We start from the raw sequence: 23,459 nt of genomic DNA, 5'->3' as shown, positions 1-23,459 counted from the left end.
AAATTTTCTGTCTACTTTTTGACTTTGAAACTTCTTATACACAGCTAGCTCACAGAATTCAAATGACATTTTCAGTGGGACATCTTCAAACTATCCTCTGCCATATATACTTTTTTTGCATATTTTCTTTTATTCGAGTTACTGTAAGTGGCATTTTCTCAGTTTTATAATTGATTTTTAAATTTTAGCTTCCAATAGTAGTTTGTTCAGTATGTATTTCACTTCACCTAAGAATCTCATTGCTATGAGTTGAATTTTGTGCTTATATGGCAATATGTCTCTCATATTCTGTCGGTAAAAGCAACTCATGTGCCCAGGAAAGATTCACGTGTGTGGATAGACAGCCTTCATTTTGCTTAGTTGCAAATAAAGAAGCTGCATGTTTAACGAACCACAATGATATCATATGGTTATTATAATAGTGAACTGAATATGTTTGAAAAACACTTGCTGTATATTAAAATAAAATTTTAGTACCAATATTTATTTTTTTCATAAAAAATAGACAATTTTTATTCCAGAAGCTAAATTTGGAAAATCTCATGACTAACTTGTTTATTAATTATCTCTTGGTTTTCATACATGAAGGGTTCTTTGGACAACAGAGATTTTTTTGAGGGCTGGCTTCTGTGTTTGACATTAAAATTTATTTCACAATTCGAGGTACAATTTTATCAGTAATTTCATAGAGGTTATTATCAGAAAAGTTTCCAGGTTTACCTGGTTGTCACTGCAGACTGGAATGACAGCATCTGGAGCCAAGTGGCCTTGGTCAGTTCCCATGTACCACTAGAGTTTTGATTGCCCTGGAGCAAGGCCAGATCATCATACATAGTAGCTGTTGCCTGGCATCCTTGAGAATCCTGCACAAATATCCTAATGGCTCAAATACATATACAATAACTTCTCAACTCTCAAACTGAGAACTGAAAGCCAGAAATGTTATTTGGTCATATTCTAAAGGAATCATATATTAATTTAAATCTCTCCTTCTAAAATCTAGGCAAGTATGTCCCTGCCTCCTGAAGAATTGTATATAATATATATAATGCATATAATATATAATACATTATAATATGTTATATTATTATGAGCATTATATAATACATTATATTATGCATAATATATATCTCCAAATTTTGTTTCCCTAAATCTTTAAAACAACCAGGGTGAGTAAAAAATGTAATAATAGAGGAAATAATTTTTCTTGGAATTTTAACACAAGTGATAGTTTAATTCATAGTCATTACTAAAACAGAATATCTTACCATGAATATTAATGATTAAATTTTTTGTTTATAGATAGAAAATTGTGACATTTAAATATTTTCAAAGAAGCACAATAGAATCCAGGAATCAGGGAATTTGCTGTTTACCAACCTATATGTGCTTAGACCCAAGAGAGGTTTAGCAAGTTCTGCAGAATGGAGCAGACAGGTCCCTGACACACTCACATTGTTTAATGAAACATGCACAGCAGAATTCTTGTGCTTATAGAACTTTTAAAATTCATTCTACTCCAAAGTACTTGCAATAGGATAAAATTTTGGATTGGAGCAGAAGAAAATGACCTGTGAGCATCAAAGTCCAGTAACTCTAATGCCACAATTTCTTCACCTCCAAATTGATGCTAATATCTAACATTACCTAGATTATGAGGATAAATTAAACTAATACTTGTTGTTGCACTCTTCTGAGAGCTATACATTTGTAACTTTACAATTTTGGTAAAATGCCTATTGTCATCAATATAGTCATGAATTCTTCTAAGAATGAAACTATTAGTTTTGCAAAGGAAGCCAGCAGGTTGTTTTTCATACCTGTGCTGAACCCAACGATAGGAATTTCAGCTTTAAAATGTCAGTGGCTTAAGTACACAGAGAGGAAGATATGCTGCTGCAGTAGTTCATGTGAAAATGTTACGGGGCTTTGATTTGATCTCGAGCTTTATATGAATTCAGCTTATTGCAAGTCTCTGGTATACTAGAAGAAAAGAAAGTACATGATGTACAAAGTTGTAGTCTTATTCTTTTTAGCATTTATCGAATAACACCTAGAAAATGGAATGTAAACTCAAAGCACATTTAAACCATTCAATTAAAGCATAAAAATTGCATATTTTATGGGGCTCAATGTGAGTTTTGATACCTGCATACCTCGGGTAATTCTCCAATCAAAGTAAACACATCTATCTCAGCCAAAATTTATGATTTATTTTTTCTGAGAACATTCAAAACTCTGCTTTCTAGCTTTTTTGAAATATACAATACATCATCATTTATAGTTACCTTATTGTGCAATAGAACAGCACAATTTATTTCTCTTATCTAAGTATAATGCAGTGCCCATTGATCGACTTTTCCCTATCCTTTCCTCCTGACTAGTTTATCCAGCCCTGGAAACTACTATTTTATATTCAACTTCCATGAGATCAACTTTTTTAGATTCCATGCTTGAGTGAGAGTATGAAGTACTTGTCTTACTGGGCCTGGCTTATTTCACTTAGTATAATGATCTAACATTCCATCCTTGTTGTTGCAAATGGCAGGCCATCCTTTTTTTAAATGATTGGCTAGCATTCCAGTGTGCACTGCATTTTCTTTATGGATTCATCATTTGACCGACACTTAAGTTGTTTCCATTTTGTGGCTGCTGTGAACAGTGTGGCAATAAACATGGCAGGACAGATGATGTCTTTTCAACATACTGATTTCATTTCCTGCACATATATACCCTGGAGTAGGATAACTGGATCATATAGTAGTTCTATTTTTACTATTTTGAGGAATCTCTGTATGGGTTTCCACATGGAATTTTGTTTCTACTAACTTTGTGTAAGATTTCTTTTATTCCCACATATGAACTGATGCTTGTTATTGTTTGTATTTATATGTTTGCTTAAGGATCATTCTAACTGTGATATGGTGATATCTAATTGTGATTTTGATTTGTACTTCCATGATGATCAGTAATTTTGAGCAATTTTCAGATACCAATTGTCCACATGCACATTTTCTTTTGAGAAATTTCTGTACAGGTCTGATGCTCATTTTTAATAGGATTATTTGATTTTTGTTATTCAGTTTCTTATATGTAACATATATTCAAAGCACAATTCTTTAAATAATTAGAGGGAAAACACCAATTCTAGGGGAATAAGATTGATGAGAAGGCCTGAAAAACTTATCACATGAAGAAATTTGTGTGTACTTGGAGGTGATGAGAAAGAGTGAATGTATTTATTTTGTGTTCCTTTGAGGACAAAACTAGATCAGTGGTAGAATTTATAAAACAACAAAATAAAGCTCAGAATGGGAAAGGCATTTATACAATCTAGAGCTGCTTGAAAACAAGACATGGCAACTTGTTCAGAGAATTTACTGTCCTTGAAGGAACATCAAGACAAGTGGTAAGACTCCCTTCACCCACATTTACATTTTGTGGAAATTTCCAATTCTCTTGGAATGTTTATTGGAAGACACTTCCCCTGTTTTTTCTGACAATTCTGTGAACACAAAGCCATTGTATTATCTATATTATATTGTATTATCTATATCAATATTGTATTATCAATGTTATCTATAAAACATTCACAATTACCTAAATTCTCATTTTATAAAACCCATGAATCCTGATTCATCCATTAAAAATGTGGTCTACCTATGAGATATTAGGGAGCCCCATCTCTTCTCATTTTAGCGAGTGACAGTACACATTAGAATATTGAAAACTCTAGTGTCTAACAATGAAGATGCTTGCTAAGTATGTTTGGTACAATTTTCCTTAACTTATTCAAACATGTATAATTGTATTTATTTATTTTTCATATAATCTCTTATCAATCTATGAAACTAATGATCAATAGAAGAAATTATATGAATACCTGAAAATTCTGGACAATTTTCAAAATAAATAATACATGTCTCTTTTAATTTATAAAATGTATTATCTGAGAATTTCAAGCCTTTGGTTATTTTCAAACATAAGACAGAGAATGCATCCCAATTAATCTAGCTTCCTTAGGTAGAAAGAATTGGGATAAAATTGCCTAGAATATTAATTCTTTCCATAACAATTCCAGTTATTGGTAGTAAATACCACCACTGGATGGAATATTTATGTAACAGAGTTGAGAAAATGTAGTTGGGTTCAATCAATGTTTTCTTCACCCTAATCCATACTGATAAGTTGAATCTTTGCAAAGCCTGACATCTTGATGATGACATCTACACAATTTTCCAATGTTTTCCTGACATCTCAACTCTCTGGAGTTCCAGCATTTTTCCTTTTATATTTCCATGTATCTAGTTATCCCCAAACAATGGTTCCAAGGAATAAGAGGGTGCTTGTAGTGTGTACCACAAATTTGACTTTCTTCTAATTGTCTTCCTTAATTATGTCGGCTTTCAATCACGTTATCCCCAAACCATTTCTATGCAATTTTCTGGGTGAGATTTTTGCTACTGAATCTGGCACCACTTCCACATTTAGTTCTCAGGCATACTCTCCTTGAGCTGTTGAATGCTTAAAAACAGAATTCACTGACCTGCCTGAACTGGGTATCTGAGCTGACAATATTTGCTTTATGACTCTGTTACTATCTGCTTTGCTTCATATCTTTTCTTTTATTATTCCCTTTATCATGTAGCCTGTTCTCCCATGGCAATATGTTGTAATCATTTGGAGACAGCCAGATAAATGTTGAGGTTAAGGTGGATCCTCATCGTAAGCGCGCGCATACACACACACACACACAGACACAGAGTTACACTACTGTATTGATTTATGTTAATCTCTCCTTGTGCTTATATTCTTGGCTGAATTAATAGCACAGATGACGTTAGAGTGAAGTAAAGATGACTGGGTAATAGAAAGTGGAAGAATTAAAATCAGCACTTTAGGGATAAAAGTACATAAATGTGTGTTGAAAGTTTATCAGATTGACTGAGTAAAACTTATCCACTTTCACAATTTAGAGTAGCAACATTAATATAAGCATATGTACTGCTTATACGGCTTTCTGCCACCAATGTGAGACTGTCATGGTATAAGAATGCCACATTTTTGATATGTTTAAGTGCAATAAGATTAAAAACAAATTTTAAAATAGTATTCCAAATCTGAGTTAAGTGGAAAAAGTTTTGCAAAGAGAATCTTTGCTAAAGATCTTGGTACGTGCTTGTAATCCTGGTGCCTAAGAGGTTGAGCCAAGAGGATGGTAAGTTCAAGGCCAGCCCAAGCTACATAGTAAGTTGGATGCCAATATGAAATACATAATGAGAATTTATGTCCAAAAATTAATTAATTTTTAAAATTGGATCTTCCTAAAGTGTTCTGGGCTTAAGAGAAACCAATAAGAGATGCAAAGTACTTCTCGGCTAGTGACAGTAAGGCGCCTTTCCTATCATCAGCCCCCAAAGGGCAAAGAGAATGTGTGGGCTCCAGAACCCAGCCAGTGCTGTAATGGAGGGAACACTAGCTAGTCTGACAGGAGCTATGGCTTTCACGAAATAACATAGCTACCCCCAAACAGTGGCCCAGCCAGGAGAAGCCGGAGAATGAGTACCTGGCTCTCTCTTGGCCCAATCTCCAACCCTCCGTGACTGAACTCAGTTATAGTCTGGGGGACAGTGGAGTCCAATAAAACCATCGTAAGGATCTGTCACTTAAGCAGAGTAATGTGGGGAAGAGTGAAAGGTAGACTAGAGTGGCTAAACAAAATATACCCAGCACACTTCCCGGTATGTAACTGAAACTGAATCAACACTGATTGGGTGAATTGATGAATGATAGAAAAGAAAACTGGACTTTATTTATTAGTTCACTTCTGGTAGGTGTTGGTCATTTATTTTTGACAGTTCACCCTCTGAAACACCTAGTTTGAAGAATTTCTAATTGTGTGAGAATCAGCATATAACAAAGTCTTCCTTCAAATATGAAAGTTTAAAAACAGATATTTACTAGAAATTGTCCATCATAAGGTAGCTGAGTCCATGTAATCCTCTGGGCATATACTTTGAATCAGGTGGGGAAATTTTAGCATTGATACTAGGGTTGCCAGTGGTACCAGAAGAAAATACATCGGCATCAGCAACCGGTGTCCATCGGGGTCATTTACTTTCTGCTCATTTTCTAGGTTAGTTCCCTTCAGTTTCTTCTTCACTTTGTTAGTTCCTTTCTATATCTCCAATAAAATCATTTTCTGTTTAAATTAGCCAGGATTATTTTACAGTGTTTTCATAGGGGAAGAATCCTTTTGTATTTATCCAAAGAATCCAGAGATGTTGGATCACAATTTATATTACTTCTTTAAAACTTTCAAGGAGTATGCTGCTGTCTGTTTGAAGGAAAAATTTCCATGTCATTTTGTGCTAGATGAATGTTAAATAGCTCAAACTGAATTTAATGCTACAAATTTGAATACATATCCCCAGTCCACTTAAACAGAAATTTTTATATCAATAGTTAAGACCCATTAAACATATTTGCCTCCTTTCTGAGTGAATCCAGATCCACTTTTTAGGATACATCAAATACAAAAAAAACTCTCTTGGGAAACTCATCATCCAAAATCCTGACAGTCATGAGACTTACTGGTAGCAAGCATAGTGGTTAAGTACGGTACTCTTCTAACTTTCATAAGCAAAGACCCTTCACCTTGAACTTTCAACTGTGGATACTTAATTACTTGAGACTTCAGGAAAGCCCATTAATGACGTGAATGTTGGGAAATCCTTTAACAGGTGATATAACAGAACAGCAAAATTTTCTTTCAACTAAGTAGTTGAGACAAATCGTCTTTCCTAATGGGATGACTTTCGCCTTAGATAAATCATCCCCATGTCTTGCTCAAGTACAGAAAATTCTCTTTTGTGTCTTCTTCCAGAAATAATTTGATTTATTTTAGAGTGGTTTTTCTACTCACTAGCTATATGACCTTAGGGAAGTCACAATCCTTTTGCATCTCATTTATTCCTCTCTGTAAAACTGAGACAATTAGAGCAGCTATCTATATAGAAAGATGTCTTACTATCTAGCTCTCTAGGAAGGAGGACTAAATGATTTTCATTTATACTATGTACTTAAAACAGTACCTAACATATGAAGAATGCTTAGTAAATATTGGCTAACAACAAGAAAGTACGGTGAGGTAAAACAGAAAAAAAGAGCAAAAGGAAGAATCATCAATAAAAATGAAATATTACAGCATGTTAAATTTTACACTTTCTTAGAGTTGAATCTTATAGTGTTGGTTATAAATTTTAAATGTAAACAAGTAAGCAAACAGAAAGAAACAAAGACACAAACAGGAGGGGTATATCTATCATCAAATAAAGATGAGACTGGGGTTTCTTTCAGAAGACTTCATAAATAGAAGACTGAAAGATGTAATGAACAATACCCTGGACAGTCTCCTTACAATAAGTGATGATTTTCATCTGGCTTTTTACTTTTTGACACCCCTCAAACTAGGTCACAGTAATCATGATGAACTTTGCTTCCCTAAAATAACAACATCCTTATTTATTAGAAGTAGAAGCTTACGGATGTGGAAGTGATAAGAAAATTGGAGTAGAGAAATTAATTTGCTCTCCTGGAGGACTTAAAAGCTATGTAATGACTGGTGAAAGGGCCATTAGATAGGGAAAAGTACAACTGAATTTAAAAACTGGGAGCCGAAGGAATTGATGGTCACAGTAGAAAATGCAGAGATTATAGGGAAACAGTAAATGTGGTGAGTACAGAAAGAAATGGGCAGTGACCAAATGTAAAGAAAGAAAAGATTTAATTCTGAGCTCTTGGCTTTTGTAAGAAAAAAGCAAGACACACATTCTGCATTGCTCCCTGCAACTCTTGTTCCAACCTCTCAGCTTTCAACTTGAGGCTATGGGATTTTTGGATGCTTAGAGTTCAGTCTGCAGTATGTTGGAAGTCTGACAAGTTTTGGAGGCTGAGAAAGCTGTCAAAATAAATTGCCCGCATAATGCAAGAGGGAAGCCAAGCTCCACATTCCTCTTGTCAGAATGTGCACAGTCAGCTAGAAAAGCAGCATTGTGCTCCAGCAGCCCACTGGATAAGGAAATATATTGGTCAAGGGTGAATTTCCAAGGGCATGCCCATGACTTTCTTCATGGTTCTTTGTTTTTTGCACATGAGTCAGTTTCATTTTCCTGGGGCAATGCTTTTATGATGTGCATATCAACATTTAGTAAAAGAATGAACCATTCCAGTGGTGGTAATTTTTAGAATTAGTGCCTAAACAGTTCCTCCCTTAACTAAGGGTCAGTCATTTTTAACATTTAAAAGCTGACTTTTAACAAGTAAGAGTTAAGGCGTTATCAATACCATTCATGATTTAAATAGATTTTATGGCTCATGATGTATGAAAATTTCTACTTTTATTTTAAATTCAAATGCTCTAATAATTAAAGTAAAATGAGTGCATATAAATTTTACTTTGATTTCTAACTAATAATAAGTTTTCTTCCTAAATTTTAAATATTTCTATTGGGCCAGTTTAATGGTTTTTAAATTATATATTCAAAAAGTGAGACAAAGATTTCATTTGAACTTTTCACAATTTCACACATTACAACGAGATATCCTACAAATAAATGAGAATGTCTTAGATTTTTTGTTATACTATAGTTTTCTTTGAAAAAAACAGCCTGTCAGAGGAAAGATAAAGATAAAGAAGAGGCAGTGTTTACTTGTACAATCCTTAGAAAGTGATGCCTTTTCTTACATGATAATTTTTACATGCATGCATAAATTTACCTAGTTGCCATAATGACATATAGACTAATATTTGCGTTCTGGTATTTTTTACTCAATGTTATATCATGAAATACCCATGATTCTGCTTAGTTATTTTTGTGGCCATTTAAAACTTGCTTAGTACTTTTTGTATTGGTGCCTAATATTCATGGTGTCATTGAATGTTGGTATTAGTAAACCATCACAAAACTAGGTGTTGCAAAACAAATCTATTCATTTAGTTCTCTGTACTGAGTGGAAATGTGAGTGGAGCTCAGCCGGGAAGCTCTGTTCTCAACTTTTTCATGCTTCAGAAGTCAGTGCAGGTCACTTGGAGGCCTTTGTATTGAAAAGTCTGCTTGTTTTTAGCTAGGGAAATGGGATCACTAGGACCACAAGATTTCCTTCCCTGGCAGGGCAAACCTGAGCTTGTTCGTATGGTAGTTGTTGTGCTTCAGTGAAGGGGAGCGTAAGAATTAGTCAGAACCAACCAGGACAAACTCTTTCATTCTATCAGCCAAAGTAAATCGTGAGGCCAGGCCAAACTCAGGAAGTGAGGAAGACATTCGGCTCCTTGATGTGGGAGCTGAAGGGTCACATTGGAGAGGGCACTGGGTACATGGATGGATCCAAACTTGAGGAAAATCTGCAATCATAAATATTTCATTGGAATTAAATTAATTGCAGTAAACTTCATTATACTTATATCTCTGTTTATTCTGAATAATGCCAATAATGTCGACAAATTTTCAGAATTAATGCCTGGGGATAAAGTTAATAAACAGACCTATGTTTCAAGAGTTTTACCTATTTTTGTCTTCCGGCAGATTAAGGGTTTCTGTTCTCATGTTTAGATCTTTGATCCATTTTGGTTTTAGTTTAGTGTATGGTGAGAGATATGGATGTAGGTTAAAGAGGCTGTCTTCCCTCATTAAGGGATTTGGATTCTTGGCAAGGATAACATAACTCTGTGTGCCTGGAGTTGTTCTATATTTTCTTTTCTATTGCATTGTCCCACAAGTCAAGTCATTTTACCAATGCATACTGTTTTATCACCTTAGCTTTGCAGCATAACTTGAGTCTGGGATTGTGATACCCACGAAGTAGAAGTAAAAGCTGATAATGGTGTCAAGTCAACAACGAAGTTTAACCGAAATTTTCCTTGGTTTCAGTAACTGTTGCAGCTTTTGCTTTCTGTAGTCTCCTACCCCTTCCACTCTCGGCTCACCTGATCTTCCTCCAAAATGTATAAAATGCCTTGTATTGTTTTCTGTGCATTTTCTGTGGTAAATGTTCAATATCGCTATTTTTTTCTAATAATTTGTCCTTTCTACAGATCTTTCTACAATTTTGGAAACTTCACTAGCTCTTTCTGCATGTTAGGATCAAGCACTCAGCACAGTTCATTAGTGTAAAATACATTAACTTATCATTATATAAATGAACACACATATGTCAGCCATTTATTGTGTAGCTAGTTAGTATACTGAGCAAGATATTTATGTCTTTCTCACCTTCTAGAAACCAATCGCTTTACAATGAAAACTCCAACAAATTTTAAAGCATGCAGAACATTTTCTTTGTGAATTGCTGGGTGACTTTCACAAGTGAGCTCTGCCTGTGGTGTGGTTTAGACAAAGCTATTATGCCCCCCACCCCCAAACTGTGCAGTAATGATAGAACACATGCCGCTTAATGTGAACTCACAGCCCGGTGCTGGGCAGACATGATTAGGCTGTCATCTCCCCCAACAGCAGCAGCAGGAAAAGAAGAAAGAAGTAAAATCATCTTATTCATATTTATTAGGGGGCTTTCCAGTAGCCTGGTGTAGCCCTGCTATTGCCATTTGCCCTTCTGTTCTTTGATCATGAACAAAGGACAAATTAATTGCAATCCATCTGCAGTCTCCCAGAAATACTGACTTTAATAGGGTGATATTACCTCTGCGTTACCTTCTTATCTGTATTTCCCTACAAATATTTATTTATTCTTGATTTTTAGTGTAATTAGATATTGCCTATAAAATTTAAATATGAGAATATGACTGAACCTGCAGGCAAATAAAGCTTTCAGGAAATTTACTTATTTCATCTTTAATTCTGCATATCTGTATACTTTATCCCAACATAAAAACTGATTCTTGCATATGCAATCATATACATACATAAGCATATGCGTGCATATGTGTGCATGCACATATGTGCACACAATTTTATCTGGATCTCTCTGACCCTCTTATTGAAGAGATGCTCATTCAATGAAAAAAATCACAACTTCCTGTAAGTTGAATAGTCTCTGGCTTCTTTTTACTTTGGTTTAAAAAATAAACTCTACGTGTGCATTCGTTCCAAGATATGAGAAGAAGTCTTTTCCAATATAAATCTGATGATGGCCGAAAGTCAGGAGGGAAAAGGAGTGAAATTATGAAACACCACTGAGTTGTCTCTGACGTTTCAGAGAATCAGAAGAGTATTTGTTTACAAAATGTTACAGGCACTAGAAAAGGGTTTGCTCTGTGCCCGTCTGTGGTTCAATTCAAAGCCATTGCTCCCACTTCCCCCATTTAATTATGGAATGCAACAGGTGATTGACAGGGAAAGAGATTACAGATCTGTAACCTGCCTGCTGCTCCGCCCACCTGAGTGACAGCCTCAAGGCCCGGGAAGGAGGGAAGCCTCCTCCTCTCAGCTCTCAGCTTCTTGTCTCTGCTGTCAGGCAGATGCTACCTTCCGCCAAAGTGCCTGCTCTCCAGGAGAGGCTGAGATTAGAAGCTGGTTGCAGAGTTTCCGCTCCTTTCTGTCACTGCACACTCCTGTCAGGATGCGAGGAATTCACCTCATGGGATGCGGAGGTGACACCTCCATACAGGAGCTTGCCAAGGATTTGGCAGGACCAGACAGCTCCTGGCTTTTGGCATCCTGGATTTATTTATTTCCTGAAGAGTTAATGTAGCAAATTAACCTTGGCCGATGAACTTCTGCTTAGACTTTCAATGGCCATTGATTATGGAAAGAGATAATAAGCAAAGGATTTTAAATAATTTTAACAGATTTTCTTACTCATCATCTCTCAACTTGCTTTTTGCCAAACTTCTATTACAGTTTTCCATGAGAAATGTTGGGTCTAATGCTGGATGAGATCATGTTGAATTCGGGTGTTTTTCTTGGATCTTTGACGTGCAGAGCCATTTTCTATACAGTTATCATGATGAAGAATACAATATGGTACAGCAATGTTTGTACCAACATTAGAAATGCCATGCCCCAAGAAGCTATGGCTGTGTGTGTATGTGTGTGCGTGTGTTACTTTTCTGCAATACTGAGGATTGAACTATATTCATACTGAGCTATATCCCCTGGCCCTTTTTATTTTTTATTTTGAGACAAGATCTCACTAAGTCACTCAGTGATTTTAAGTTGGACTCAAATTTGCAGTCCTCCTGTCTCAGCCTCCCAGAGTGCTGGAATCACTTGCATGAAATACTGGGAGAGATGGAATAAGTGGTATTTTATCTGTAGTGGGTGGAAGTGGTGTACTCAGAGTGGTGAGTACAAATTCAAAAATGTTGAGAAAAAAATGTTAACAGAAAGCAGTCTTAATCAGACCTCCCCTGAGCTAGGCACAATGCTGTCTGCACCAAACTCTTTTATTGTACTTGGTTCTTACAACAACCTTGTGAGGCAGTTGTGACTAATGATTAGTTTCATTAGTCACAGCTGCTGGCAGGCAGGATCAAGTGTGAATGCTATGGAAACAAATCATGACACCATCTTTTAGGAGCTGTGCAACTGGGATAAGTCACTCAAATTCTCAACCTCTCAGTTGCTTCCTTTAGAGACTGTGGATAAGGATAACACTTTCTCATAGATGACTAGTGAAGTTTAAACAAGTTAAAACAGAAATTTCCTGGTGTAGCATTGTTAGGAGTGAATTTCAACATGAGAGAAATCAGTAAGCTAGAAGTTACTCATATTCTACACTCAAGAGTCAGGGCTCAAGCAAGGAAGTTTAATTTTGATCTTCCCACTTAAATAAGGCTGTACAGGATAGTTATTCATATTTCTGGCTCCTCTCCAGCCTTAAAGAAAGTAATAGATTGAGGAGAGATCTCAGAAAGATTAACTATGTGTTATGGGTCAGGGCTATCTCCAAAAATGATGGCACTGTTTCTTGTCTTTGATGTATCCTCTTCTGAGGAGAAAGAGGTAAAGGACATCGCAAGAACTGTGTTGAAAGAACTAAGGAATACCGGAGGAGAAAAGAAGGTACACCCTCCAATTGGAGAAATCATTTCCTCCTTTGCCCTCTTTACTCCTAAGGAAATGAATGAAAGAAGTTTCTTGAGTTGCCTTGGGGAAAACTTGCAGTGGGAAGAAATTGTGGCATGGGAAGAGTTTGAAGAGCTGTTTGATTTCTTGTTTGGAAAATCTCTTTGCTTGACCTCCGTTTTCTTATCTGTAAAATGTGGCCACAAAGGTAGGTTTGTATTAAGGTCTTTTTTTTTTTTTTTTGTACCAGGAATCAAACTCAGGACACCTTGCACTTGCAAGGCAGGTGCAGTGCCACTGAGCTAAATTGCCAGCCCTGCCCAATAGTAAGGTCTTTTATAATTCCAGCATGCACTGTAGATTTTTAAAAATATAAGCATAAAGGTAAAAAATAAAAAAGACATAGTTCAAGACAGCTAAGAAGGAGATTTCCAGGTACATTTGATTTGTCAGTTGATTGAAATATAATTCAAAGTCCTTGAAGCATCTGGGACCAAAGCAGTGTGAATCTTTTTCTAATTTTACATTTGCCTTTGTTTCTGCTTTTGAATAAAATTTTCATTATCTTTCTATATCACTACATATGAACAATTTCTATCATGATAATTTCTCTCATTTCGTAATTATAGGAATTGTTTGGGGTTGCTTTAGGAGAGCATGGAGAGAGAATGATCATTGTATTTTAATGGCTAAAATCCATCAGTGAAGTGTTTCCTTCTCTCAATCTCTGTCTCACCTATTTCAGCATAAATGATTGTTCCCAATGACGTAGTAGGAAAGAATAAGAGGACTATCATGTGACTGGATGGGTTTCCCTTTGCTGGAATGGGGAGGATTATGGATGGGACAAAAAAAGCACCAAGAAGTATATTAATAAGATAAATTTAAAATATTAATTTCTACTGCTAGTAATGGTTACATTACCTAAATGAAAGAAAAAAAATCAAAAAGTTACTGCTGTTGAAAAGGAATTTTAAGCCCCAGTTCCCTTGTGAAGTTCTCATGGGCATTTTATGAATTAGAGATTTTTGAATGAATGGATCTGGATATGCAGAATGCAACCAGAAACTCCTCATGCTTTGAGAGCACCAGGCACCCAGCAAAGGAATTTCCTGTTATCCCCCGGAGGTTGTTAGGTTTTATGGAAGTCAGTCAAGATAATGATTTGGGTCATCACAGAACACAAGAAAGGTTTTCTGCATATTTAAAATATATGTTTCTAGTAGAAATAATCAGAATCTTTCTAAATGGAGACTATTAGTCAAGGGTCAATAATTCAGGCAGAAGGTGAGCTTTTCTCAATTAGCAAGGTACTAATGGCTTTATGAGGATGCTGCTTTATTACCTTTACCAGTATATACTACACAAATTAATGGAAATACATTTCAGAAGTTACCCTAATGCATTTGCCATCTGGATTCTTTTTTTTTTTTTTTTTTTTTTCTTTGGTATCGGGGATTGAACTTGGGTCCTTGTGCTTGCGCAGCAGGCGGCAAAACCACTGAAGCTAAATCCCCGGCCCCTGGATTCTTTTCTTAAAAAATAAATACGAATCTGGTTAAAGTGCCACACTCACCCCCGAAATGGACTCTATGGGAAAGGATGAGCAAAAGTAATTATACCCCTGGAGACAGAGTTAGGATCATAATTCAGTAGGAAGACTGGTTTGTAGGTTAAAAAATATCTCTAACATGCCTCAAACACAAGGGATGAGAAGATTATGAATGTGAAAATGCACAAGGGTATTAGGATAGGTGAAGAAAAGTTTGAGCAAATGGTGCAAATTCTCCAGGACTGGACTGAGAGACTAGGGTGTGCACATCTGCACACCCAGGGGTTACCCAGCTTTCCACCTAAGGGTGGGAGCAGAAATCTTGGAGAAACCATGCAGCATAATGACTCAACATTTGTTCTACTTTGATAAGAATCACTTGTAATCAGCTCATTAATGCTTATCAGGAAATGTCTTATTCTCAGGTGTTATGTTGAACATTTGCACTGCAGTCGTGTGTACACTCTTAATTAGCTGTGAGAGCACTTCTGTTTTCATCTCAGAAAGGTAAGCTTGATTGGTTGGTGACATAATAGGACCTTCCCATTTAAACAATTTCAAATTAATGTCTTTCATGTAGTCTGTTGATTTATTTACTTTTCTGTTTCTGTTTTTAAAGTACAACATAAATATTCCTGAAGCACTCTAAATGACAATATTTTTCTTGGTGTGAAAATTTATATTGTGAAACATATTTTATAGTCAAATGTTTTATCAACCTTTATATCAAAACAACATTATCTACAGTTATATAATAAAAAGCATAACACGAGACTAAGAGTTTTTTTCATATCAGACACTTGCTTAATTCTTAAATTAAGTAGTTGCATTTATCAGGTGTTTATTAACGTTATTTGCTGACATAGCATTCAATTCCAGTTTGGGAATATGAGAAAGACCATATAAAAGGAAATCTATATTTATATTTTCCAAATGTATATGGAAAGCATAATCAGTATACCCTAAGCAGTAGATAGAGATAAATGGATCACTGTATGTTACACAAAACAGCACAGACTCATGAATCATGCATTCCTGATTTTGATCCTTACTAGTTAGGTGACATTTAGCAATATTTTAACTTTTCAAAGCCTTGGGTGTTTTATAGTAGATAAATTCACAAGAGATTGTGATAATTAAATGAGACAGTTGGATATAAAAAGCTTAACATAATGCCTTATACCAAGTAAGTACTCTATAGTGAATTTAGCCATTGTTAGCTATCACAAATTTATTTGGAAAATTTCTTTCCCTGCTACATCCCACTCTTCCATGTAGTTTTCAAAACACACACACACACACACACACACACACACACAGATAATATGTCATTGAAATAATGTAATAAGAATCAGCATTTTATTACAGTAAAGAGAGAATGCCTTAAATCAAGAACCCAAGGTCCTAGGTCAATGCCTAGGTTCTGTTACTGATTCAAGTCACATTGCATGAGAAATTTTATTCCTCATTCTGTATTTTCTTTGTAGTTAATATGAAATCTTTGGGCCAGTTGTGTTTGTTGACTTACTGGATGCAAAAATAGAAGTGAAATGATGCACATCACTTTCACATTGCTACAAAAAGATCAAGAAATGGTAAGGTTCTTTTTTATTTAGTGATTATAAAAATGAAAAGAAACATTTTTCTTGCTATTGCTGTCTTATGTTTTAAAACTTTTCTTATTTTATCTTCATAGATTGATTCTTAATTGTGAGTCATATATGAATTGTCCTTTAGTACAATACTCTATTATTATTTAAAACTAAACAGACTACTGCACAAATATTTTTATAAGGAGAAGCTTTTTCTTCTTCATGAATTTTGAACATAATCCCTTCATGTATCTGTGTGAGTTGTAGTTGCTTCTTAGTTTGCATATTGCTCTTGCTAACTGGAAAACTCGTTTATCCTTCTTTGATCATCTAGGGACAAAGCAGGTGTTTCGTTGCTCTGACAGTACATGGTATTTGCACATTTCTTAGGCGCATCAGAGATAAGTTGTATAGTTTTATTTAATAAATATTTATTGAAAATCTATTATGTGTGTCAGTCACTGAGAGGAAATTTTATTGGTTTGTTTTGCTTTGGAGTGATTATAGTTTTGTGAGCAGAAAGTAAAAATACTAAATGAGCATCATAAATTGAGTGTGAACAGTATTGGATACATGTATCTTATATATAATGTAAGGAAAGGTACTGGAGGACATGATTTTGGAGTGTCGTTAAATATTTTGAATAATATGAGGCATAAATTGGGTTTAGAATTACAAATAGAAACCCTTGAAGGAAAGAGTTGTGAGAAGCATTTCCCAAACAAGCTAATTATCAAGAATCTAGTTGGAAGAAATCATTATGTGTGAAGAATTATACCCAATATGAGGGAAGAAAAAGTGTTCAGAAATAGTTTGGGACAGTGAGAAATGGGTAAATATATAGTGCTTAGTTCTATTTCTCAATTTTATTAAAATATAATTTACATATCATAACCCCCCTTTCAACGGCAGCGTTAAATGATTTTTACTAAATTTACAGATATAAACCATCACCAAAATTTAATTTGTTTACAGTCTTATCACCATTTAAAGGAACCCTGTGTTCATTTGTAGTAACTGTCAGTTCTCTAGCATTCCTGCCTTTGCCAATAACTACAGTACTTTCTGTCTTCATCCATTCAGCATCTCTGACCATTTAACATAAATAGAGTGACAAATAATATGACCATTATTTTAACTTCTTTCACTTAGCATAGTGTATTTGTCATACTTCAGTGTGAATATATCCTTCTTGTGAAACATTATTCAACTGTACGTCTGTTAGATACACACAAAAATATATATGTTTAACATATATGTTTGACATATATATGCTTGTTTATGTGTTCATCACATATTTTACATAGTTTCAAATATTTTCACTTTTAAAATAGCATAAATAATGTTGACATGAACCTTGTATATAAGTCTTTGTGTGGATATATGTTTTCTCTTTAATTAATAGCTATGAGTAGAATTGCTAGGTCATAACTTTAAATTCGGCATTTTAAGAGATGATTGCACTCTTTTATAAAGTAGTTACATTATTCTATATTCTCACCTTCAATATATGAGTGTTACAGTGTATTCACATTCTTTTTTTTTTTTTGGTACTGGGGATCAAATTCAGGACCTTATGCTTGTGAGACAGGTGATGGAACCACTGAGCTAAATCCCCAGCCCTGTATCCACATTCTTGACAACACATTTAAGTATGTCTTTTGGAATACAGGAAATGTTGTGGACATTAATTCACATCTCATTACAGTTCAGATTTGCATTCTTTATCATTTAAGGATTTTGAGAATATTGGCATGTGCTTATTGACCATTTGTATATCTTCTTTGGCTAAATACTTATTAAAATCTATTAAAATACTTATTAAAATCCATCTTGAATTGGGTTATTTGACTTTTTATTGAATTATAAAAGTTCTTAATATATTCTGGAGGCAAACCTCTCTTTGGATATTAATTTGCATATATTTTCTCCTAATTGGTAGCCTATGTTTCACTTGCTTATTGATATCTTCTGAAATGGATCAGCTCTTAATTTTTGTGACAGTCAATGTATCAAATTTTTCTTATACTGTTTGTGATCATGTTATTGTGTCAAAGAAATTTGTACCTAAGCACGAAACAGAAGGATTTGCTCCTATGTATTCTAAGGGGTTCAGAATATTAGCACTTACATTTAGTGGACATTATGATCTAATGTTTGTATACAATTTGATTTAAGGTTCTAAATTAATTTTCAAAGTAGATATCAAATTAAAGCACGTATTTTTGGTAATATACTATTCTTGCCCTATTAAACTACTAAACACCCATCTCAAAAATCTATGACCCATAAATATCTAGGTTTACTTCTGAGCTCTTAATATTTTACTATTGATTTATAGCTACCTTCATTAAAGCATCACACTTTCTTGATTACTGTGGTTTTGTAATATATTCTGAAACTGAAAGATTAAATCCTGCAAATTTGTTCTGTTTTGAGGTTACTTTGACTCCCCTTTTTGATGTTTTAGAGGACATTGTTTTGTCCCTTAGGCAATGATAGAACCCCGTTTTAAGTGCTTATCTTCTTTACCTTACTGAAAACATCTTTAAGGAGGGAAATAGGTCTTACTGTTCCCTGAATCCCTAGCATTTTGTACACTGTACAGCCACAAAAGATAATTGTTGAGGAAGTGTTCCTCAAATTTGACAAGATGACACTGTGACTAATCAGGGTAATGGTTCTCCATGTACTGATGAAATTTGATGGGTACTGGATTCAGAATGGGGAAACTTTGATTCCAGGCCCTAATCATTGAAGAACTTGTCAAAAATGTGGAATAACTGAGCAACATTTTCTACAAAGATGAAGTTAATGTTCAAAGATGAAGTTAATACTTACTTTTTCTATGTTCTGCTTTGTGATGTTTTATCCATAGTAGAAATAGTCAGTTGCTATACAAACATAGTACATTAAAGAAACAAAATAAATGGAAAGGAGAGACAATGTTGTCAAGAAACTTCTAATCCTGGTAAACAGGTTATATGAATTTAAAATAATGATTTTTGCTCAACATTCAATAACATCATTATTTTAGGGCATTGATGTCCTTTTATTTTATGCTTCAAATTTGACATGGATAATTTCCTTTTGCATTGTTATTCAGGTATTTAATTTTGAAGAATTGTAGTTATATTTGGCAAGTCATTAACACCTTCATTTTAACACACTTCAATTTCTCTTATTATTCAAGCTTTACATATCAAGTAGAGGGATTTAGGAACATTAGCATTCTTTGTTCCCATGCCTTAGTTTATGTTTCAGAATAGTTATTTTACATGCAATATTTTGGGTTTTAGAAATTCACATGGGGTTGATTGAATCTAGCAAGTGAATTTCCTCTGCCCTTTGGTCAGAAGTGTTGTATGTAATCTAAAAATGAAAGAGGAAGAGATAAATTGGATGAATAACACAAGCAGAGTAGTTTATTTTGGAGAAGATTTAACAATAACAGCAACAAAAGCAACCATTTCTCAGAAATCTCATGGAGACATAATGTTTATATTGTGATTTCTCAATAGGTATAAAAGTGATACTTTAAATGAAAGGTCCCCTGGTTTTGGGAGAGAGAATATATTTCTATAAATGTTCACATTTCACCTCATTAGTTATTTACATTTTAAATGATTTGGAAAAGATATACTCTGGGGAACATACTTAAATTTTGTTCTTTCAAAAATTATTTTTCTGTGTATATTCAACCACAAAGCTGGAGTATTACTGAGTGTCATTCACTACCAACATAGGTTACAGTGATGAATTAATTTGTATTAATTATAAAGATAAAGGACAAGAAGTGGAATAAACATTTCATATTCGAACTTCTTTAGAGTCATCTTTTAAAATGCAACGGAAAGTTTCTTCTTCCTACAAGAGAGTGTAGAATAATACTAAAATTGTTTTTTTTAATGAAGAGAATTATGATGTGTTTGATTCAATTTATAGGTTTTACCCTAAGGGTTTTATGACAGTATAAGATCTTTTATTAAATTTACTTTGCTAGGTCACTAGGGTACAAGCTAAAATTTATAATGAGTTTTATTTTAGACTCACAGAAAGTTACTATCTGTAAATGCTTAGCACTCAAATGATTATTCTCTAAATACTTAGTCCTGAAGGTTTAGGACTAGATTTCAATATCTACTACAAGTTCATAATTTTCTGGAAAGCAAGCCAGTTTTCAAGAAAACAAGCCACTAGAGTTATTCTATTATTTTGCAAGTTAATGAATCTTTATTTTCTCTCTCAAAAGAACCATCAAAGAAATCCAGGCTATCATAACCTTAAACTTGAAGGAAAGCACATAGATATAGAGAAGAATTGAGAAGCAGTCATGGATATGACATGCAGTGGTCACTGTGACTTTTTAGAACTGTGAAGTCGAAATTCATAACACGAAATGCCATCATTGCTGTCATCACATGCCTGTCCTTCTAGAGTGGAGACTTGGTATTCAAGACTTGGTGTCCTTCTAGAGCGGCAAGGTTCTCCCTCCGTTTCTCCATGAGGATTTGCATACTCACCTTGAGCTGGGGCTTACTCTATCTGGCTAACTCTTCAACTCCAGAGACTCCTCCGCCTTTAGGAACTTTTTGAAAGCTAGCCGAGCTCTATAGCTGGTCAAAGAGAGGGGATATTTAACAGAGTAGAATATAGGAGCACGAATACAGGGAAGCAAAGAGTGGTTGGATTAGCTTAGAGAAATGGAAAGCATTATAAGGTTGCTAAACCTGGGAGGAAGTGGGTTCTGAGGGCTCCTGATGTAACCGAGGATGTGGGGTATGGCCATGGCTGGGACATATTGAGTCTTGGTCTGGCTTAGGTGATGAGTCCTTTATCCATGACCTACCCTTTTGAAAATTATCAAAATGCAATAACATGTTACTATCTACTGGAAAGGTGATATATATACACATACATATTTTTATTATTTTATAATAATTATAAATTTATATAGAATTTAAAAATTTTATTATTTATCAATATAAAAATACATGTTCTAGGAAGTAAATAACATCATTTTAAATTTGTAAAAATTAATCCTCGGTTAGTTTTTACAATAGAAAAGATAAGTAATTCTGAAGGATTTGCTCCAAATATTTGACTAGGTGATACTGCAGGTTCTATAATTCTTGCCCCTTCAGCACGTATTATTTCAGCGGCCTCAGGAGTATTTTTCACATTTCTGGGGTGTTCCCTTAAGCCTCACATTATAGACTACTGTTCATAACATGGTGATATTTAGACATGTTCCCTTAGTGAATAGATGTGTAATGGTACTGTGATAACATTTTTTTTTTCTAATCCATCTTGAAGAATCCTTAGTTTTTGTTTGGGAAGCACTGAATTGTCACCCAGGCATCCAGAGTACATGCTCTGTAGGAAGAGAGATTATCTAATATGGAAACGCACTGGAAGTCAACTATAGATGTCCTGCAGATCCCCAACTTTTCTTAGTGTTCTATGTCAAGTCTAGTGCATCACTTCCTCCAGGTGGCTTCCTGGCTTTGTGAACATGTTTTGACGTGTTGAGTAAAGCAGTTAGAAGTAGCCATAACGATACTCCTACGTTGTATACAGGGCGATCATAATCCATCCAAGCTTTCTGTGAGTTCCCGAGTCTTTCCAGTTCTGTCCAGAGACCCAGCTACAAAAGGCTCTTCCCTTATGAAAACTGTAGTGTATCTCAGTGAGTAATACTTGGGGTTCACCTTACTGCTAAGCTGCTTACTTTTCATATACACGCCCTTTGCGTACTTGTGAGGACAACATAAGATGTTAGAATAAAACTACCTTGGAAACTATAATCGAGTGTCACTGTCAGATGTATTCCTTTTGCGTGCAGAAAGTGATCATTACACTAAGGACGATGTTGCTTTTTTTTTTTTTTTTTTGGTACTGGGGATCGAACTCAGGACCTTGTGCTTGCACAGCAGGTGGCGGAACCACTGAGCTAAATCACTGGCCCCTACGATGTTGCTTCTGTAGGTAAAATATTTTAATGTCTCCTTCATGTTCTTGTGATGGTTAGCATCTCTTACTATGACTTACAACCATTTTCTAGTCTAAATACTGCAACTTTTTCTGTGTACGCTTCCCTACTCCCACTCCACTCTTGCATTCCTTTTGTATATTCCAGTGAAATACATTAGACATTTCGCCCTTGCCTCATTTATTTCTCTCTCTTGCCCTATCTTCTGCTTCCCTTCCTTCTCGCTGTATCCTTTTTTTTAAATCATCAAAGATATGTTCATTATAAACTCAATGGAGTACTGAGTCAATTGCCACTGATGAAACAAATGATCTTGGGAGAAAGCACAGAGTGGGAGTGATTAGCCTGAATGCTCCTCATTTTTCACCCCATCCGTTGCTGCTGATTATAGTCTGACAGATGACTCCTCTGCTGGCTTCTCTGGTGGGATTGATAGGTCTGAAGTGGCCTTTGTATCTGCTTCTGGATTACTTCATGCTTGTTTGTTGCCTGCATGTTTTCTTTCCTTCAAAAAGAAAGGAAAATAGCAAGGTTTAATGGTGTTTGAATCACATTATCTTCCCTGAACTAAATGGCCTGGGGTAATAAGGTGAAGAACTGCAAAATGAGAAAGAATGGTAAATTATCTAATTTTTGAAAAAAAAATAATTTTGTGCCTTGCATATTCATTCAAGCTCGTTTGCCCTTAGATATATCATATGGTCAATTTGTTAGAAAGTCTTTGGGTGACCACTAGAAAATTATTTCTACGAGGTCATACTATGTCTTATTTTTCTCCTTGTCTATAATATTTAATAGAGGGTGCTGCCCTTAATAGCCTTTCATTAAATGTTGAGTGTGACTGTATTCATAATGAGGAACAATATAGCATAGAGACGGAGTTAATATATATGGCTTTTGGAAGTCAAAAATTAATGTTTGTTCTCCTCTCAATCTGAGGTGAATCAATTGAAAGAATCAGACCCAGGAGTTAGACAGGTGGAAAACAAAACATCAGGTTTATCACTAAGAAAGATGATTTAAAGAATATGTCTTGAACTGAAGCCAAAATCTGATTTCCTAATGTGAAACTCATCCTGTATTAAAGTGACTGAAGTCCTTGGTTATGAGAGTGTTACGTGTTCATCTTTAAACCTGCACCCTGACACGGACATCTGTGCTACACCAGGAACACGCCTCTGTCTGTGGGAATAAAGGAAATCTCAAAGTTACTGTTCAGAATAAGCAGGCCCATGTGGGTAAAACTGAAATGCACTAAATTAGAGGGACTATATTATGTCTCCCAGTCTCTTCATTCT

At 35.0% G+C, this 23,459-nt stretch overlaps 1 protein-coding gene across 26 annotated transcripts in view; it reads left to right on the top strand.

Annotated features, from left to right (window-relative positions):
- The window catches only part of Lrrc4c (leucine rich repeat containing 4C), a 1,178,862-nt gene that overhangs the window by 311,062 nt on the left and 844,341 nt on the right, over positions 1-23,459 (top strand). For 21 of the 26 annotated variants that reach the window (XR_015448996.1, XR_015448995.1, XR_015448997.1 and 18 more), the window contains 2 exons: positions 15,003-15,084; positions 16,065-16,172. The exons of 3 other annotated variants lie outside the window; for them this stretch is intronic. The gene's annotated coding sequence lies outside the window, so the exon portion shown is untranslated. Of the gene's footprint in view, positions 1-11,754; positions 13,234-15,002; positions 15,085-16,064; positions 16,173-23,459 lie in introns of those variants that run through there. 2 more of the 26 variants (XM_087205623.1, XM_087205624.1) reach the window with 2 other exon arrangements.

Source organism: Heterocephalus glaber, unplaced genomic scaffold, assembly GCF_053883595.1.
Source record: "Heterocephalus glaber isolate CG9 unplaced genomic scaffold, H.glaber_assembly_v1.0 deba00000594, whole genome shotgun sequence".
Classification (NCBI taxonomy): domain Eukaryota; kingdom Metazoa; phylum Chordata; class Mammalia; order Rodentia; family Bathyergidae; genus Heterocephalus; species Heterocephalus glaber.
This window is presented reverse-complemented; position numbering and strand designations above follow the sequence as displayed.